The sequence below is a fragment of the Myxocyprinus asiaticus genome, chromosome 42 (assembly GCF_019703515.2).
Source record: "Myxocyprinus asiaticus isolate MX2 ecotype Aquarium Trade chromosome 42, UBuf_Myxa_2, whole genome shotgun sequence".
In the NCBI taxonomy this organism is placed as follows: Eukaryota; Metazoa; Chordata; class Actinopteri; order Cypriniformes; family Catostomidae; genus Myxocyprinus; species Myxocyprinus asiaticus.
Window position 1 is genome coordinate 28,400,746 of NC_059385.1, and position 7,068 is coordinate 28,407,813.

The window sequence follows — 7,068 nt, forward strand, 5'->3', positions numbered from 1 at the left end:
CCCTAAAATGACAGAGAAAAATGAATGCTGTCCTAAGGAAAAAATATTTTAGTCATGGAAAAGAAATTTGCTGCAATTTGTTCTAAAGTTCAAATAAGGGCAATTGGTAGGAAGAGAAAGAGGGGCATGAGATGGCAAAACAACAGTTAAAAAGGTCATAAAAGTCAGTTTTGCCACAGGCTCAACAGGCTACAGGCTGCTTCAGGACATGGAGATTCCTCTCCCTGACATCAGAACCCTGCAAAGAAGACTGCAGCATATAAAAGATGTAGCCAGGAGTTTTAGGGGAGGTGTTTAACATGCTGAAGCAGAAGGTAGATGGCCTGACAGAGATGGAGTGTGTGCTGACTCTGGATGAGATGGCAATCACACCGAACGTGGAGCTACACCTGGGAACAGCGAAGCTTTATGGGGATGTGACATTACCTGGCCACACAGGGGCGGCAACACATGCGTGTGTTTTTATGATAACAGGGAGCACATAAGTTACTACAGTGGCAATTCCACTAATGGGGCAAAGTACAAGTCAATCATCCTCGATATTATTGACAAAGCAGCTTCCATAGGGCTTCGTGTGGTTAACGTCACCCTAGACTTGGGCAGCCCTAATCGGGCAATATGGAAGGCCTTTGGAGTGGACCACAACGAAACATCTGTCCCACATCCAGCAAGACCAGACAGGAGGCTATACTTCATGCCAGACGTCCCACATCTAGTGAAGAACTTGAAGAGTGCCCTGGTTCATGGACAGATGTTTACGATTTCACCAGATATGGTACAGAAGAAGAACCTCTCTTCCAAAGAAGTTTCAGTTGGTCCATTTAAAGATTTGGGGGAATTTCAAGAGGGGATGGCATTGAAAATTGCTCCAAATGTATCGCATAAAACCCTTCAGCCCAGGCATTTAGACAAGATGAAGGTGGGCCCTGTGATGAATGTCTTCAGCAAGGCAACAAGTGCAGGTCTGAAATACATGGTGGACCAGGAACAACGACCCACCCACTTACCAGACAACAGCTTGGTTTCTGGAGCAGGTGGACCATTGGTTTGACATCATGTCCTTTCACCACCCAGTAATGGCATTGAGCAGGCACAAGATGGAGGAGTAACAAAAGGCCATCAAGTTCCTTCAGGACATTATCCAACTCTTCCATGGGCTTAAGATTGGATGAATGGGTAGCTGGAAGCCTGTGCAAGCAGGAATTATGATGGCAACATCTACAATTCTATCAATTCAACAAGACCTGTGCTCTCTACCATCTTACGGGCTACATTGTGAATAAAGTAATCGGAAATTCCAACATTTGTGATGAATGCCAAAGTGCAATTATACACAATGATGACAGTCCTGAAGGTGAGCACAATATTTTACTGAAGCGGAAGGAATTCAAGACAGGTGTGCTTTGTTGGCTGTCGCAAGAGGCCTTCGATGTAATCCGGCAAATTGAGGAGCTGTTCAGAACCAGAACCAGTGCCACCTTCAAGGAGCTCCCAAATGCCATGGATTTGCTGGAGAGAGAGGCTAGGCTTTGGGACAGTAGGCTTCCCTCATGCCATGATGTACAAAAAAAACAAAACAACAACAACAGATACATCAGGCTGAGGTTGAGAATTGCAGCAAAGTACATCTGGGCTGAAAGAAAAAAAGTGCTATCCGACGATGGGCATCTTGGAAGTAAAAGCCAGATGAAAAAGGCAAAGAAGAACTAGCAAAGCCAAGCAACATCTAGGCCTACAACAAGCAGGCCCCCATTAAACACCATATTTGTTGCCATGGAGGAGCTTGGTCTGACCTTTGCTTCTACAAAGGTACCACCACCTAGCGTGGCTTCAGCTTCAGTAGGTATAAGCCGTCCTGTTGAAAACAAACAAATGACACACACACACACACACACACACACACACACACACACACACACACACACACACACACACAAAGTGAAGACCAGTAGCTGAAAGCAAAAATGTGTAAATGCCTCTGTAGCTCAAATTAATTGTACACTATTTACATATTTGCAAAAATGTCGAAGATAACTTGTCTGGATTATTGTTGGTGGGGTATGGTATTTGCACTCCACTGCTCTTACAATATACAATTTTGGTATTTCTATGAAGCCTATAAGCATATATACAGCTGCAAGATTATTAGGTACATCGAGCTAAAACTAATAAAGTCTAACAGTCCTGCAATAAATCTTACCTTCATGAAGGTTATAATGTTCCATTTTTGTTGTTTAGAGGCGTTGATTCAACTCTATGATTATTTTGGAGGATACAGAGAGCTGTTTCTGACAATTACATACCTTATTGCTATTTGGATCATTTGTAGATAACTGGCTTGCTCGGTCATCAGAGTCAGTCTCCCATGGGTTCACATGTCAGCTCTTCAACAGAAAAATGTGTGAAGTAATTAGCTAGCTGCAGTTATACTTTCTTTTTACTATGATCATCAACACTTATGCAGCTGATCTTATTATCCGTCACTGATGCTCTGTCTAAAAAATGATGTGTGTAATGACTGAATTAACCAAGGAACAACCTTGCTAGATACAAGCTAGCCATGTTATCTAGTTGAGCTAGCTACCATTCATTGAAATTAGGTGAACTAATAAGGTACAGTTTACTAAGTGTTGCTACTAAATGTTGCTAAATGTAACAAATCTAATCACCAAAGATAAACTCTGTATGTAAACGAATGCCAAACACTGCAATTATTTTGAGGTAAATGTAGGCCAACTGACACCACGTTATGGAAGCTAGTGAAGTGCTGCTCACGTTAGCTAACTGCAATTAGAATCTAAGTGGCTATTATCTACGATAAACATTAACTAAAGCTGGCTACATAAAATACCACTATTGACTAGATTCATGAGAGGTCAGCTAATGCGTTAAAATGTAAAAAAAAAAAAAAAAAAAAAAAAAAACAATCAAACAAATGCAGTCATTTCATCATCTTAACCAGCAAGTGTGCTTGAGAAACACTGAAATGAATGGGTTCAGTGCTGGAACTATTCAGTGTTTGGAACTATCTGTTGCCCCACGACACACGTCACTTACGCATTCTCCGATTACAACAGAAGTCTATGGCAGTGTCGCAACTCTTTTTCAATGGCACTGGCCTTCAAGTATTTCTTAAGTAAACGTTGCTTCAAGTTCTCAAGCAATTATTCAAGACAAACAGTAATTAATAAAATATGAACAAAGAAACATATACAAGCCAAAAATAAATAGTTCTTAAAGTCTTGCAGGTGTCTAACAACAGTATTAAGTATTCCAGTAAATTCAAGTAAATAATATATAACACTTAAAGATTCTAAAGTTATCCAGCCAAGGGCAGAGTGTCATTTTCTCTTTTTCTTGAGAATATCATTGTCTTAGTAAAAACATCTCAGACAGTGGCAGGTCTGTAATGCTGCATTTACACTGCAGAATCTAATGCATCCTGTGTTTTTCCTGCGCATTATACAAACCAACTTTGTTCACATTAACACCTCGCCAAGACTGAAATTTTGACCAGTGATAGAAGTGGACCGGTACGTGCCAGTACACCATACGACAATAATGCAATTGTGACATCACCAGCAGCTTTTCTTATGTACCAGCAGCTGATAAGGACAGTGAACGGTGTCTTGTTCCCACAGAACTAAATCAGATGGTAAAACATTTAGGGCTCATCCCATCTGACATCCCTACTGTGCACTAACCTGTATAATTTGAGCGAGGTCAAGATGGTTGGGGAGTTGGGCAGTGAGGTCAAGGTGGCCAAGGTGGAGGACTCTGCCGTGACGGCCACTGTAGGAGTTCAGGGTTTTGTAAAAAAGGTATGTAATGTGAAAGTAGCATTGGCAGTCTGTTTTTGTTTGATTTTAAATTCGATCAGCTGTTGTTTAGCCGGTCTTCTACACACCAAGAGGCAGATGCAAGAGAAAAAAATGAGCAGATGATAAGAAATAAGCAGAGTTTATAACATATCGTTTGTTGCGTCTCTATTTAGGCGCCAAAAGCAGCCTCTACGAAACCGGCGTATTAGCATTATATATAGTGATGCCATTACGTGATGATGTAAATGAACTGGTAAATCGGTTTTTTGAACCAGTTCATTGAAATGAACCGTCCGTAAGAACCGGTTCGCAGAAACGAATCGGACTTACCATCGCTAGCCTCTAGTGTGTTTTTACCAATATGGCATGTAAGCCCAAGGCAGTTTATAAAGGAGTCTTTGTATATTATCACGTTTAACCGCAGTACGTATTATATATTTATAAATATATTAGTCTAGTTAAATTATACTTTCATATCAATATTTTACATTTCCTAACTCCTACACCTAATCCTAACCACTTCTCAACAATATAATAGATGTACAGTTACAATAATGTATATATATATATATATATATATATATATATATATATATATATATATATATATATAAATTAAAGGTGCAATATGTAACAATTTTCATGTAATATTCGCCATTTTTTTGCCAATGTGTGAACGGCTTGTAACGCAACTTAAAAAATGAACCCTTCCCGGACTTCCTAGGTTGCCTATTAAAGCCTGTAGACTGATTTTCATGTGAAGGGAGTGGGTCGCTTTTGCTGGGAAAATCCAAAGGATGTGAGTTTTATGTGCGCTTCCAAGAGCCTTGCTTCAGTGCTTCTCTTCCACTATTCAACAGCAACAACAAACTGCAACACTAGGTAACGTTATCTTAGAGATGGTATCCAGCAAACGTCCGGCTCCCAGCACAACACCGACTCTTACATAAACTCAGAGTAAGCAAACATAAAAAAAAAAAAAAAACATTTATCTACTGAATCCAGTCTGGCTAAGCGGGAACGTGATCGTTGTCGAGTGAAAACTAGAGTGAACATCGGCAGGGCATTTGATTCCTGGAGGGACCTTCGTTCGGTTTTGGGGATCAAAACCGACCCTGAATTGCCATTCTTCTTATTGGACAGGTAAGCTTACATAACTGCAAAGCATGTGAAATATAGTGCCATAAGGATTGATCTGTGTAATTTTAGCTAACTTGATCTTGCCTGCAAACACTGATGAATTGCAAGCTACCTTGCTTCCTAACTTTCAAATAATTTCAACGATCTTCTCTTTATACTATAAGTCAGGTATGCTGATTCACAGTAACTGATATAATGTTAATCTGTAATTATTCAGCAAGGTAAACTACAATAACACATGAAATGAATGCTAGACAATGTTCAAGATAATGCAAAAGACCCATTCATTAGTGTAACGTAACTTGGTTATACAGGAAATATATACATTCATATTATTATAAAACAATAGCGCATCAATATATCAAAATGACATTTGTGATGGAATCACAATACTGAATTGTGTCAACATATTTATAATGTACTGTCTATTTTATAAACAGCTACTGTCATCATCCACCAAATTTAGCTAACAGCTATTGATAAAGCTGGCTAGCTAGCTAACGCCGACATAGGCTATCATATAAATGCAGTCAATGTATCATGCAAAGAAAAGTGATTACTTCAAACTACAGTCTCGCATGGTCAGACCTATATCCACATTTTGTTTTAGCCCTGTTCCAGCACTGGAGAGTCAAATATATAATATACAGTCTCAAAGTTTGTAGTAAAACAATCATAACTGTGTAATTTTAATTATGCTACCTCATCTGTCAGCATGATATCGGTGAATCACGTTCAGTCTCTTTGTACGTTACGTCATTATTTTGGTCGATGCTCGCGTCCCAATGGAGTGTGTGCACGAGCACGAGCATGAGCAACAGGTAGCTGGCTGCAGTTCACTTAACGGCCACAGGTGTCATTAATAACAAGGGTTTCTGAATCTTACATACTGCACCTTTAAAAAAACAAAAAACACACACAAACACACACACACACACACACAGAGAAGCCTATAAAGGTATTCCAAATCATACGACAGGTTTGTGTGAGGAACAGAAAGGTTTTAATTGCTGAAAATATTTCCCTTTCATAAAGGCAGTCACATCTCTTTCAAAAGATACATCCGAACTTGAACATGTGGTAACAAGATTTGAAAGAGCCAATGGCAGATGACATAACTGACGTCAAACCTGTCATAGCGCTTCTTGAAACAAAGATGTTTCAATTGTTTAAATGAGTGTGGGATTTGTAATAACAATAAAATTATGATGCCCTTCACGTCAGTCAGTTGACACCAAAGGTTTCTTATTGAAAACAATGTGCTCATCAGCCACCTCGCAATGCAGATACTATAGTGGCTAGTTTGGCATCTACATTAGTGACACACAGTGCTCGTGCATAAGCATCAGTATTTGTCACACATCCTGCAATATTTAATTTTAATTTGGTCTAATAAATATTATCTTTTTGCATAATACTGTGTTCTTTTGAGACAGACATTTGACAGATAATTTGGAGATGTTAATCTACTGGGTTGTTTCATTCTTAAATGGACTTATAAAATATTCTTGGTCATTTATTCTAGTGGATATTGTCACTGTGATCGAAGATCCGGGTTTTTTTTTTCTACTAAAATAGGATTACATGAACAAAGGGGATCTGTTCCTAGATCAGTACTTACTCTGAGACTCTTCATGCATATTGATCCTTATCCAGAGGAAATCACAGCTCAGTGTCCCCATGCTTCAGAAGAAATCTAACACTAAATTTGAATCATCTTCCATTATTATGATTTTTTTAACAGCCTTACTTTAATACAGTCACAGTCTGTATTATGTTGCAAAGAGGCTGCGGCTGAATCCAAAATTACTTGCTGGATGTAAAGGCTAGAATTAATAAAGAATTACATATATTTAAAACAGTCACATAAGTCATATAACCTGTAAAAGAGGCATTTATGAAATCTTTGATGCATAGTATTGTGCAGTTTGTTGTTAAATGTAATGTGGAGCTATTTTTAATTCTGTCTTCATTTTCAAGCAGTGTGCATCTTCTGCTGTTTTGTCCATTGCTGTAAGGCCTGGCAGAAGCAAATAGTGCAATGCTTTGGTGTGCTGGGTGGTTGCTAAGGCATTGCTGGTGGTTGCTACTGTTTTTTGGGTGTTTG